At 33.5% G+C, this 14,476-nt stretch overlaps 1 non-coding gene across 1 annotated transcript; it reads left to right on the plus strand.

Moving 5' to 3' along the window:
• The first annotated feature begins 7,203 nt into the window (after positions 1-7,203).
• Positions 7,204-7,276, plus strand: TRNAA-UGC. Its single transcript has one exon. It is a non-coding gene; the product is annotated as a tRNA-Ala (tRNA).
• The last annotated feature ends 7,200 nt before the right edge of the window (positions 7,277-14,476 follow it).

The raw sequence follows: 14,476 nt of genomic DNA on the forward strand, positions 1-14,476 counted from the left end.
AAGGCACGACCTACCGCATATGGATTGTCCTCGTGCTGATCATGTCTCCCTCATATTGATTGGCATGTTGTGCAGGTGGTGGAATCCTCTCTCGAGCTTGATTTTAAATCTCCAGTTTTCCTATTCAATCTGTCAACTTCTCTATTCCTCAAATTAGTTTTTCAATGGTTTGTTGTTGTGCATCAGTAATCGATTTCTTATGGATTTTTCATGCTACAAAAGAAAGTTAAAAAGAGAGAAAAAAAAAGATGATATGGAATAAACCCAAGGAAAAGGTCTGATACAAAATAATAAGGAATCAACCCAACGAAAATATCTGATATCAAATAATACAGAATCAACCCAAGGAAAAGATCTCATATCAAAAGATAAGAAATCACTACGGTTGTGTTTTATGTCATAAAACTCATAGTTTGTAAACAAAAACATATTCTATTTTCAATAAAGTTATTATCGATGTTTATTCAGTAAAAATTATTATTAAATAAAGTGAATTTTACGATTATTAATTTAAATCCAATAAACCAAGAACACTCTAATTATAGTATGATTACTTGAACTATATGTAGAGACATAAGAGTGGATCAAGTTCAAGTATATAGTCAAAATGATCTATAGTACAAGGATAAGGCTGAGTACCTTATCCTAGGGACACTATGGATGCGGCCCACTTTTGTATATGATATAAATAATGTGATCACTAAATTGTACATGGGGAGACATGTGAGTGGAGGTGTCCTATGCAATGAGCATTGCATAAGATCAGACCATGAAGAAAATCACTCTCACTTTATAATATCGTTTACTGTTGAGACTAATTTTTTCACACGATGACCTAGGTAACTCGATCTTAATCTTGAGCTAACTATGAACTCCTGTTTATTCAGAATTATCCTTGGATTTGCATGGGTGAGAGTGGCTCGAGTTCGCCAACTCAATAAGTCTCTCATTTCAAGGGTAAGACTAGGTGAATAGTTGGGGACATAGAGTGCAAGATAGAATTCACTCTTACCCGCTTTTAGGGATAGTAGAGAGGTTGTTCCCTTAAGTATTGACTCCAAGTCTTGAACAAGGGGCCCCACCCTCTCAATGGCCTGAGAGGGATTCGGTTTGGTGGTTGGACCACAAATCAATTGTTCATTAGAGAATCAGTGGAACTTAAGGAATAAGTATATATATGGAAAGTGAAAAAATTATCATGTACCAATTGAAGTTTTTTGAAAAATGAAGTAACTTTAGGGGTAAAACGGTAAATTGACCTAGCTCTAGTTACGAACAACCTATAAAGGTCGACTTACTAATCATGACTATATCAAATGGACAGAAATATATCTATAGTGAGGGAAGTGCAACTAGTAAGCTATAGTGGAGTGTCCTAGTGGTTAACGAATGTTGGTTAACAAGGTTAATGAGTTTAATCGGTTAATCTTGGATCGTTGGAGCCCATGATCTATAATAGGTCCATTAGGTCCCTCTGCTAGCTCATATCAAACTAAACCATAGAACAATGTGACGAGTGAGTTCGAAGTGTTCGAATTCAAATTAGGGAATATGCGCTACATATATACGATATATTTAACCGCATTTTTTGTTCTATTTACAAATTAAACAAAAAAAGAGAATCGAAGATATTTAAATAAGATTTAAATATTTTAATTAAATATGTGTCGGAATTGATTGAGATTGACATTTGAATTAATATTAAATATTAATTAAATAGTTTAATTAATCCTTTAATATTACTTTAATTTGAAATTAATTATTCAAATGAATTGTTGAATTAAAATGAAGAAAGTCAAAATGTTGACCTCACTTATCGGAAAAATCTAGGTTTTAGTTAGTGGTATTTTGAGGTGTCAAAATTTGGTTTAACCAAACTTGCATGCTTGCCAAATAAACCCCACAAGTTTGAGTGGAATTTTGAGTGTCAAAAATTGGTTAACTCAAACATGCATGCTTGCCACATAATCCCAAACATTTGAGTGGAATTTTGAGTGTCAAAATTTGGTGATCTCAAATTTGCATGAACATGCAAATATGACTCATAAATAGAGTGATCAAGGCGGAACTTCCCTTTGGAAAAACCTTGAGAAAAACTCTCACAAACTCTCTCTTCATATACTAAATCCTTCCTAAGTTTAGTCATTCGCCGGATTCTACAATTCTGTTCTAAGGCCGGAGAATAGTGGAGAAGACACTAGTGGTGGTTCGAAACCGGTTCGTGAGGAAAAAAGAATTTGAACTACAAAAGGTTAGTACTCAGACACCTTGAGTTTTGATACTTATGAAAATGCTAGTTATTTACTATAATTGATGTTCTAAGAGTGCCTAAGATCCAAATTGCTTCCGTATGTGTTATATTAACACCATCAACTACAAGGAAAGTAAAATTCAAATTACCTTGTTGATCGAATATCTCAAGGCAAGAACACTTGTTTGAGATTCGAATCACTCCACAAGCAAGATCGATCGTGTCTAGCTTGAATGATTTTAAACATGCAATCTAAACTTAGTTCTAATGATAAACAATCCCTCCAAGGGAAAGTAAAATTAAGATTACCTTGTTGATAAAATATCTCAAGGCAAGAACACTTGAATGAGATTCGAATCACTCCACAAGCAAAATCGATCATGTCTAGCTTAAATGATTCTAAACATGCAATCTAAACTTAGCACTAATGATACATAATCACTCCAAGGGAAAAGAAAAATTTAGATTATCTCGTTGATCAAATATCTCAAACAAGTAAGATTGATCATGTCAAACTTGAATGATTCTCCATGCAACCTAAACTACATAGAATTGTATAGAAACTTAGACATTGGCTAAAGAAAAGCACAAATGCTCCTTTTACTACATTTTTCACGTCTATCTTACAAAGATAACATACATGGTTTTATATAGCCTTAAAATAAAAAGTCTTAACCTTTATGAAACATTCCAAGAGTTGTAACTATATTTCATGACTATAACTAGCCACTATGTATATTTTACGGCTATAATTAATTACTATGTAAATAAGTGTTAAAATACATTATATAAATTCCAAAACGCAAAATTATGATCCACCCAAAATTTATAACAATAAAACTTGATTTTACTTCAATGTGAAATGAATTGAAACATCTTTTGACAATTTTGTCAATATTTTCTTCACATCTTCCTTGAAGTTTATATTGCATGATTGATGTCTTGGTTCATATCACAATGCTTTAATTTAATCTTCAAAATTAATTTTCACCAAACTTAATTGACTTACAATCATATTGAATTCATTTATATGATCAACAACAGATTCATCTTCAGACATTTCTAAATTGAACAATCTTCACATAAAAAACACCTTGTCCATAGCTGGTTTTTTGTACATGTTCGACAGCGCCTTCAACAGATCTGACGTTGTTTTCTTCTTGATGATGTTAAACCATATTTTTGAACAGCGTCAACCGGATCTATCCTAGGGCCAGATGATCCTTGAGCTTCTAGTGCTCCGTGACCATAGTATCCGGCTTCACTCCCAACAGGGGTTCATGAAGATTCTTTCTGATACAGATAAGCTTTAACCTACCTCTTCCAAAATCCAAAATCAGATCCATCAAACTTCTTAATTTCGATATTTGAGATTTTCATCTTCACAGATCGTGGTGAATCTCGCCTTGCTATGATACCAGTTATTAGGATCACACACACTCGATCTAGAAAGTGTGTGAGTGTGTGTGTGCAGTTTACTATATATAGCTTTACCGGATATAACTACCATTTTTATAGTTTATATATAACATTTGAACAAACTATTGATGAAAAATCTTGTGTGTGAGATTCAGTTTACTATATATAGCTTTACCAGATATAACTACCATTTTTTTTTTGTATATATATAACATTTGAACAAACTATTGATGGAGAATCTTGTGAAACTTGTTGGTTCTACAAAAGTGTAAAGAGAAATCTTGTATTGAATTTAGAAAAATGTTGGTCAATAAATGGATAGTGCTAGGCCACAAGATCTAAAGAAGGAAAATATAAGTGGATAGAGCTAAGATAGAAGCTATTGAAAAATTGAATCTACTTCTATGAAAGGGATAAGAAACTTTTTGGGGCATGCGATTCTACTAGAGGTTTATTAAAGACTTCTCAAAGATTGAAAAATTCGTGTGCAGTTTGTTGGAGGCAAATAGAAAATTCATTTTTGATGAATAATGCATTACAACTTTGCAAGCATTGAAAACAAAATTGACTACAACGCTCATAATGTCAACAACCGATTAGGATTCACCATTTGAATTGATGTGTAATGAAAGTGACCATGTCGTGGTAGAAATGCTAGGACAAAAAAAAGGAAATATACTTCATTTTATCTATTATGCTTTAGTCTTTGTTGTTGAGAAATTAAAAGCTTATTTATTTGGAACAAAGGTGAAAGTGCACACCAACCACGCAGTAATCAAGCACCTAATAATGAAACATAATGTCAAGCCAAGGTTAATAGGATTCTATTGTTTCAAGAACTCGAGATAGAAATCATGGACACTAACAGAGCTAATAACCATGTAGCAGATCACGTATCTAGAACGGAGAACATAAAGAAAAAAGGCAACAAAAAAGAAATCGATGATGCATTCCCTAACGAGCAGCTGCTCAACATAAGCAGCAATAATAGCAAGGAGGCAGTAGGTCCATGGTATGCAGACATAAAAAATTTTAGCGTGTGGCATCATACTCGAAGAGCAAAATTATCTTAAAGAAAGAGGTTCTTTCATGAATCCAAAACTTACATCTGGGATGACCCTTTTATTTTAAGTAGTGTGGGGGATAATGAGAATATACATTCCAGATAGTGAAATACCAATAATTCTTGAACAATGTCATGCATCCAAGGTCATTTCATAGGACAAATGACAATAACTAAAGTATTTCAACTCGGTTTCTATTGGCCTAACAATTTTTAGAGATGTAGAATTTTACAAAAGTTGTGATAAATGCCAAAGAACAATAAGCATTAGTAAGAAAAAACAATATACCCCTGAATTTCATTTTAGAATTATAACTTTTTTTATGTATGGAGCATTGATTTTATAAGATTATTTCCGCCATCTCATGGAAATTTATATTTTCCTGTAGTTGTAGATTATGTGTCCAAGTGGGTGGAAGCAATAGCTTGTCCATCCAACGATAGGAAGATAGTACTCAAATTTCTAAAAAGGAACATATTCATTCGGTTTGGTGTGCCAAGGACTTAAACAATAGTGAAGGATCATATTTTGTTGATGAATAGCCTTTCAGAGAGGTATAATGTAAAATATAAGGTGACAACACCTTATCATCCACAAATCAAGTCTCCAACCGAAAAATAAAAAATATCTTATAAAAAGTAGTACAACCCAACACTCGTTTGTGAAGCTTGATGATGCATTATGGGCGTAGAGGACCACCTTCAAAATTCCTTTAGGAATGTCCTCTACAAGCTAGTTTTTGGGAAGGCATGTCATCTACTCTAGAATTGGATCATAAAGCATTTTGGGCATTAAATAAGTTAAATTTTGATTATGTTGCAGGTAGAGAGTTGAGGCGAACGCAACTAAATGAATTGGATGAATTTAGGCACCTAGCCTACGACATTGGCATGACAACAAAATTAGGTCCTAGAAGTTCTATAAAGGAAAAATAGTGTTACTATTCAATTGAAGTTTGAAATTGTTCCCAGTAAAATTAAAATCAAGGTGGTCTGGTTCTTTTATAGTTAAAGAAGTCACTCTCAATGGGGCCATAACGATAAAATATGGAGATGAAAAGGGGTATTGCCTCATTAAGCTTAGAAATTTTTTCTCAGAGGAAAACGGAGTTGAAAAAGAACCATAAACCGATAATAAACTCTCTACAAACCAAGTTGGGTTTTTATTTTATTTTATTTATGCACTTATAGAGTTAAAAATCAATCTGATTTATTTCGTACCTTTTGCTCAATAAAAAAATGGGATAGATTTTTTTTCTAATCTTTATTTTTACTCTTTTGTCTCCAACAACTCAAATGCCCCCAAGAAAGTTATAACTTTTAATGTGAATTAGGTTTATATAGATGTGGTTAGGAAGACTAATTCCAGCCTATTAAGGACAATTGCATATATATATATATATATTCAAAAAGGAGACAACCAACCCGTCATGACACCGCCACCAAAGAAGAATTTTTAGGATGGAGATACCCAAATACGTCCCATAAGATATTCAAATACATTATTTGGATCGAGACACAGGATCATCTTGTGAAATACATGTTAAATATTAATATTCTCAATTAACAGATTTATAAAAATAGATTAAATGTGTTGTGGTCTAGTATTATACAAAATCATTGTATAGAATAGTCTCACACACATGTCTCCACGTGAACAATTTAGATCAAATCATTTGTGACAATTATAAAATTGATCATACCAATAGTGTTATTAAGACAAGACACTCAACCTCATTCATATACTATAGACCCTTTAGGTTATTATTTGTACATAATTCTATCGTATGTCAACCACGTATTATTCAACGTTACATTAATAACCTTGGATTTTTCATAACATGGATAATATTAAGTTGCAAATAAAATAATTTAATGCCTGTATTTCAAAGATTCTTAAAATATATTAGATATCTTTAATATCTAGATCTTTTGGGTTAATAATAATATTTTGAGAAATTTTCTTTCCATAAATCATAAAATGATGCAATATTTATCTTCTTTGCAACCATTCACATCATTTAACCATGGTCGAAAAATAAAAGAAAATTTGTTTCTTTCTTTAAAGAATATCGTGAACCTCATTCATCGTTTTCATACACATCGAATCATATCATAAATAAAGAAAATAAATTACTTGAAAACAATCCATTTGAAACTAAAATTATGTGAAATTTATCCATTGTGCGGGCTTCAGAACATCCAAGGAGATTCGGGTAAAACAGTAAAAATAAACAATATATATGCAGTTATAAATAACTATAAATAACATTAGGCCAAACAGGGATGTATCTCACACGGTAGAGTTCTCGCTTTGCATGCAAGAGGTACGTGTACCCGCATTTCCACTTTCTTTTTTTTTGTTTATTTTGGAAAAGGTCTGGGCCAGCTCAAACAAGGGGCTATAAATTGCTAAATCAACACACTCATAATATATAATATAATTTTAATTCTAATTCTATAACGAAATGGGGATGTAGCTCACATGGTAGAGCGCTCGCTTTGCATGCGAGAGGTACGGGGTTCGATACCCCGCATCTCCAATTTTTATTTTTTTTTATTTTTTCCTTTTCGGAAAAGGTCTCTACATATTTGGAACTGGGCCAGCCCAACCCAAGGCCCATAAATTGCCAAATCCACATTTTCCGCCTTTTTTTTTTATTATTTTATTTAAATAAAAACAAAACAAAATTAGTTGAATTAAATCGATTCCAGTAATTATTAACCAATTATAAATTTATTTTATTTTCTTTCTATTTGAGTGATACACTTAATTCTATTGAATTTGTTAATTAAAAAATAATGCCTAATTAAAACAACATGACATTATCTAATAAATACTAATAATAATGAATTCTATTTGGATAATTTATTTTATAGCCTTGAATAAATTCTACCCCAAAAGATGGAGAGCAAACGGCATACATTTAGTTCAGTATTGACATACTTGAAAATCTAAATGATATTGATATTGATTGAGTAAGAAGTGACTCAACCAAACAAACTCGAGAAAAAAGAAATGATATCTCAACGATTTTAGACGGTTAAAAAGAATCTGAAAGTCAAATGTTAAGCATACCAAACACAATTATTATAGAAGACAAATTTAAAGAGCTAGAGACATATGAAGAAACATCACAAATCTTGGATTGACAACAAATGATAGAGGAAGAAATTATAGCCTTGAAGCAAAATCAAACCTGAAAAGTGCAAACTAGGAGATGTTAAACCCATCCCTGTAAATGGGTTTACAAAATAGTATCCCCGGATGGATCAATCGAGAGATACAATGGCTAATTTGTAGCATGAGAGTTCTCTCAATAATATGGACTAGACTATGATGAAACGTTTAGTCTAGTGGCAAATATCACTATCATACGAGTCCTACTCACATTTTCTACAAGTAAAAATTGAACATTATGGCAGATGGATACGAAGAATGTTTTCTTGTATGAAGAGTTGGAATGGAAGATCTACATAACCAACTAAACGACTTCAAGAATGTAGTTGGTCTCATGAGACATACATGCAAAGTTTGGAGAAGCTTCATTTGAATATGGCTCGATGGATCCTAAGATATGTCAAAGGTACAATCAACTATGGTTTTTGTACAAAAGAATCGAAGACTACAAGTTAGTTAGATATTTTGATGCTGACTATGTAGGAGACTACAATACCCAAAGATCGACCATTAGGTATGTATTTCTTAGTGCAGCAAAAGACAACCAATAATATCATTGTCAAGTATAGAAGAGGAGCATAGAGTAGCATCTAGAGCAACTCAATAAAGTACGTAGCTAATACTCTCTTAATGAAGAATTTGCACAAGAAAGTTGGGTATTTGGTACCACTTCCTTATGACAAATAATTTGTGGTTCACCTAGTAAAATAAATCTAGTGTTTCAGGTTAGAACAATGCGTGTGAAGGTGCACTACCATTTTATTAAAGAAAGTTTTAAAGGAAGAAATTGAAATGCAGCGGCTCAAGACAAATGACAAGTGACAAAGTTATTTACAAAATGGTTGAATATTAGCAAATTTGAAGGCTTTCGGTGTCATCTCAACATGGTACATTGAATTAAGATTAGTGCTAAGCAGAGTGTTGAAGGATTATCACTAGCCCATTATCTAGATATCTTATTAATAAAGATATATCTACATATTTTAGGAGTAAAGATATCTCGGTATTTTAGAAATAAAAATTTAAATATCATAAATGTGTGGTCTACAAAACAGGAGAAGAAAATTCCCCACTTTGTCAAGATGCCTCTTAAACTTAAACTCTAAAATATTGTACAATCGATGTCTCCTCTCGATTTTTTTTCATAAAACTTAAAGATAGTGTTACAAAGAAGATAGAGAGATTGATTTCATACCTTCTTGCGATCATATCCAAACTTAGAAAGGAGTCTTGGATATGAAGAATTTGGATGTCATCTTAGGGATGGAAGAGTTAGAAAAACTTACAGTTTTAACTAGTAAGTAGTGCCTAGACCCTAAACCAATCCAGCTTCAAATTGAAAAGATATCGAGTTTGTCGTATGAGATAAGGTGCTCCTAAAGGTAGCATCTTTGAAGGGTGTCCTCCGATTTGAGCAAAAAGGAAAGATAAGTCAATGTTTCATCATACCATTTAAAATTTTTGAGACAATTGGGCATTTACGTATGTGAAAAGTCAAAGTCCGTATATTATGATCCCATATTTTTCTCACCTAGGTAGAATATCCTACTCATATTTCATGTAGGATATTCGAATCGAACTATGTTGTCGGAGACTTAGAAGAATGTCAGAGCCATTATGAGCGACGGCAAAATTAAAAAAAAAAATAATTATGCCTGATCTCCGAAAAACGAGAGGCGCCAGAATTCTCACACCAGAGTCATATTTGCATGTTCTTGCAAATCTGAGATTACCAAATTTTTACACTCAAAATTCCACTCACATTTGTGAGATTATATCAAGCACGCTGGTTAAACCATATATTGACACTCAATATTCCCCACTCAAACATGGATTTTTTCATTAAACGAATTTTATTTTAATTCAACAATTAACTTAAATAATTAATTAAAAATCAAAATGATATTAAATGTTTAATTAAACAATTTAATTAATGTTCAAATCAAAATGATATTAAAGGTTTAATTAAACAATTTAATTTAACATTAAATGTCAATCTCAATCAATTCAGACACCCATTGATTATGAATTAGAAGTATTCGAATTCAAATTAGGGAATATATGCTAAATATATACGATATATTTAACAGCATTTTGTTTTATGTCCGAATTAAACAAAAAGGGAAAATTTTAGCTATTTAAATATCTCTCTTTTTGTTTAATTCATATTTAAAACAAAATGCGGTTAAATATATGGTATATATTTAGCATATATTCCCTAATTTGAATTCGAATACTTCGAACTCACTCGTCACACTGTTCTATGGTTTAGTCCAATATGAGATAGCAGGGGGACCTAATGGACCTATAGATCATGAGTTTCAACGATCCGAGATTAACCGACTAAACTCATTAATCTTGTTAACCAATATTCGTTAACTATTGAAATACTCCACTATAGCCTAGTAGTTGCACTCCCCTCACTATAGATATATTTCTATCTCTTTGATATAACCATGATTAATAAGTCGATCATTCACAGGTTGTTTGTAACTAGAGCTGAGTCAATCTTTCACAGGTTGTTCGTAACTAGAGCTGGGTCACCAGAATAAGGTACTCAGGCTTATCCTTGTACTATAGGTCATTTAACTTGATCCACTCTTATGTCTCTACATATAGTTCAAGTAATCATACTATAGCCAGATGGTTCTTAGTTTATTGGATTTAGATTAATGATCGTAAAATTCAATTTATTCAATAACAATCTTTACTGAATAAACATCAATAATAACTTTATTGAAAACAGAATATGTTTTTGTTTACAAACTATTAGTTTTAGGACATAAAACCCAACAAACTCCCACTTGGACTAAAACTCTAGTGGGGTTTTACAATGTTGAGTAGAGAGAAAGACATAAATACAATGAACTAGCGCATCACATACCCATGCATTTTCTCCCACTTGCCCTAGATTACATAACTCGTAGTTATAGACTCATTAGGTGCCCTTCAAACACTTTAGCCGTGAGGGGCTTTGTAAATGGATCAGCAATGTTGTGCTCTGAAGCTATCTGTATGACGATCACATCTCCTCGTTGCACAATCTTTCTTATGAGATGATATTTGCGCTCAATATGTTTTCCTCGCTTATGGCTTCTTGGTTCTTTAGAATTTGCAACTACTCCACTATTATCACAATAAAGAGGGATAGACAGATGCATATTTGGAATGACTTTCAAATCAGTTAAGAACTTCCTATGTCATACTGATTATTTCGCTGCTTTACAAGCAGCAACATACTCAGCCTCCATGGTGAAATCAGCAATGAAACTTTGCTTTATTATGCTTCTCCATATTATTGCTCCTCTGTTCAGAGTGAAAACAGATCCCGATGTCGATTTCCTCGAATCTATATCGGTTTGAATCTATATCCGTCGTCGTCTCACCCGGCAACGTTTCACCGATGGCAATCAAATCACAAATTTGGCCGGTAAAAGAGATGGAGGGCTATATGTGCTCGAGCGCGACAACTCTACTTTTATTTCAGTCCTTAGAAACAAATCTTTACGTGCTTCATATGATTTATGGCATGCTCACCTGGGTCATGTGAATCATTACGTTCTTTCTTTTTTAAATAGAAAATGTCATCTTTCTCTTACGTCTTTATTTCCTTCTCCATCATTATGTAATACTTGTCAGCTTGCGAAAAGTCATCGATTGGCTTATTCCTGCAATGAACGCATGTCGTCTTATGTGTTATATCTTATTCATTGTGATCTTTGGGGTCCTTCTCCTGTCAAATCAAATTCAGGTTTTCTTTATTATGTTATTTTTATTGATGATTATTCTCGATTCACTTGGCTTTGCCCTTTAAAATTTAAATCTAATTTTTTTGATATTTTTCTTCAATTTCAAAAATTTGTGAAAAATCAATATTCTTCTCGTATCAAGGTATTTCAAAGCGATGGAGGTACCGAATTTACTAGTACTTGTTTTAAAACTCATTTACGTAATTCTGGCATCCAAGATCAACTCTCTTGTCCATATACACCTACTCAAAATGGTCGTGCTGAGAAAAAACATCGTCATGTGACTGAGACTGACTTGGCCCTTCTCTTTCACTCTCATCTTTCTCCTCGTTTTTGGGTTGACGCCTTCAATACTGTAGCTTATATTATCAACCAGTTGCCTACTTCACTTCTTGGAGGTAAGTCACCCTTTGAACTCCTTTATGGCTGCACTCCACATTATGACAATTTTCATCCCTTTGGTTGTCGTGTTTATCCTTATTTGTGTGATTATATGCCTAACAAGCTTTCTCCCTGAACATTCCTTGTATTTTTTTGGGTTATAGTCCTGCTCATAAAGGGTTCCGTTGTCTTGATCTCGCCACCATTAAGCTATATATCACCCGTCATGCTCAATTTGATGAAACTCACTTTTCTTCTATCCCTAGCTCCTAGGCCCAACCTCTTTCCTCTATTCCTATTTCAAATTTCTTGTAACCACATCTTTATCATATTGATTCATCCCCCCCTACCACTTCATCATCGCACATTCCTCGATCCAGTTCATCCCCATGTGATATTTGTTCTGACCTTGTGGATGAGTCTGTGTAGGTTGATACTTCTCTTGCAGGTTCCACTTTGCCACCCTCGACTTCTAATTCGACCTCTATTGAACCTATTGTTGATTCCTCTTCTTTGGGCACTCATCCTATGATCACACGAGCCAAAGCTGGTATATTGAAAACTTGTCATCAAGCAAATCTTGGTATTTTGGGCTCATCTAGACTTCTTTCTACTTTTCTTGCATCCACTGAGCCAAAAGGATTCAAATCTGCGGCTAAGAATCCTGCTTGGGTTGTTGCCATGGATGAAGAAATTCAAGTGTTACAACAAAATGATACTTGGACTTTGGTTCCTCGCCCTGCCAACACCAACATTGTGGGCTCTAAATGGGTGTTTCGTATTAAATATTTGCCTGATGGATCCATCGAGCGTTTCAAGGCTCGTCTTGTTGCCAAAGGTTATACTCAGGTTCCTAGTCTTGACTACACTAACACTTTCAGTCCAGTTCTCAAAGCTACCGCTGTCCGTGTTGTGCTTTCTATTGCAGTCACAAATAAATGGCCTCTTCAACAACTCATCTCTTATTGACAGCTTTACTTGCAAGCTTCATGCTAAGTTTGCTACCAAAGATTTAGATTCTCTCAGTTACTTTCTTGGTCTTGAACCTTCACCCACTCCTGATGGTCTCTTTATTAGTCAGTTAAAATATGCTCGAGATATTCTTACTCGTGCTCAGTTGCTCGATAGCAAACCAGGTCACACTTCCATGGTTGTTTCTCAACGCCTGACTGCTGATGATTCTCCTTTCTCTGATCCTACTCCCTATAGATCTCTTGTTGGCGCCCTTCAGTACTTGACTATTACGCGTCCAGATATTTCCTATGCTGTCAATTTTGTCAGTCAATTCTTGCATGCCCCTACTGCAGATCACTTTCTTGCTGTCAAAAGTATTCTTCGCTATGTCAAAGGAACACTCCACTTTGGTCTTAACTTTCGTCCATCCACTATTCCTAGTACACTAGTCGCTTTTTCGAATGCCGACTGGCTAGTTGTCCCGATACCCGTCGTTCTACATCCGACTATTCTATTTATCTTGGTAACAATCTCGTTTCTTGGAGTGCCAAAAAGCAACCTATTGTCTCACGCTTCAGCTGTGAATCTGAGTATCGTGCTTTTGCCACAACTGTTTTGAACTTCATTTGGTTATGCATCTTTTGTATGACCTCAAGGTCCCTATTTCACAACAGCCCTTACTCTTATGTGACAACAAAAGTGCTATTTTTTTTTAGCTCTAATCTCGTTTCTCACAAGCGGGCCAAACATGTTGAACTAGATTATCATTTCCTTTGAGAACTTGTTTATCGTTAGCAAACTTCGCACACAATATGTACCTTCTCATCTCCAAGTTGTTGACATCTTCACAAAAAGTATTTCTCGGCCTCTCTTTGAATTTTTTTACAAATCCAACCTTCACGTTCGTTCAAATCCGACGCTTAGCATACGAGGGAGTGTTAAGGATAGTTGACCGTTCTTTATAAGGCAAATATCTAGACATTACGACTTACCATATTTGCCATTTTATTAAACGCAAATATATTGTATTCATTTATTATTCTTTCCTTTTATTATTATTTTCATATTATTTGTAATTTACCATATTTCAGTATTCTATAAATGAATATAAATAAGAGAACTCTCACCACCATTTAGGTGTGTGGTGGATTCAACAAACATTCACATACCCAACACAAAAGTTCGGGTTTATTAAATTAGTAACCCAACCCAACCCAACTCGAAATTTTTCACAACCCAACCTAACCCTCTATTTTCGGGTTGGGTTCTGGTTGTTAAAAAAATTCTTTTTAAAAAAAGTTTTATTTATCCACAATTTATAATTTTTAATACAATCTTAGATAAAACATTATTAAAAGTTCACAAACAAACACAAAGTGGAGTTCAACATTCACAAAAAAAAAAAAAAAAAAAAAAAAAAAAAAAAAAAAAAAAAAAAAAAAAAAAAAAAAAAAAAAAAAAAAAAAAAAAAAAAAAAA

This window comes from Cucurbita maxima, unplaced genomic scaffold (genome assembly GCF_002738345.1).
Source record: "Cucurbita maxima cultivar Rimu unplaced genomic scaffold, Cmax_1.0 Cma_Scf00001, whole genome shotgun sequence".
In the NCBI taxonomy this organism is placed as follows: domain Eukaryota; kingdom Viridiplantae; phylum Streptophyta; class Magnoliopsida; order Cucurbitales; family Cucurbitaceae; genus Cucurbita; species Cucurbita maxima.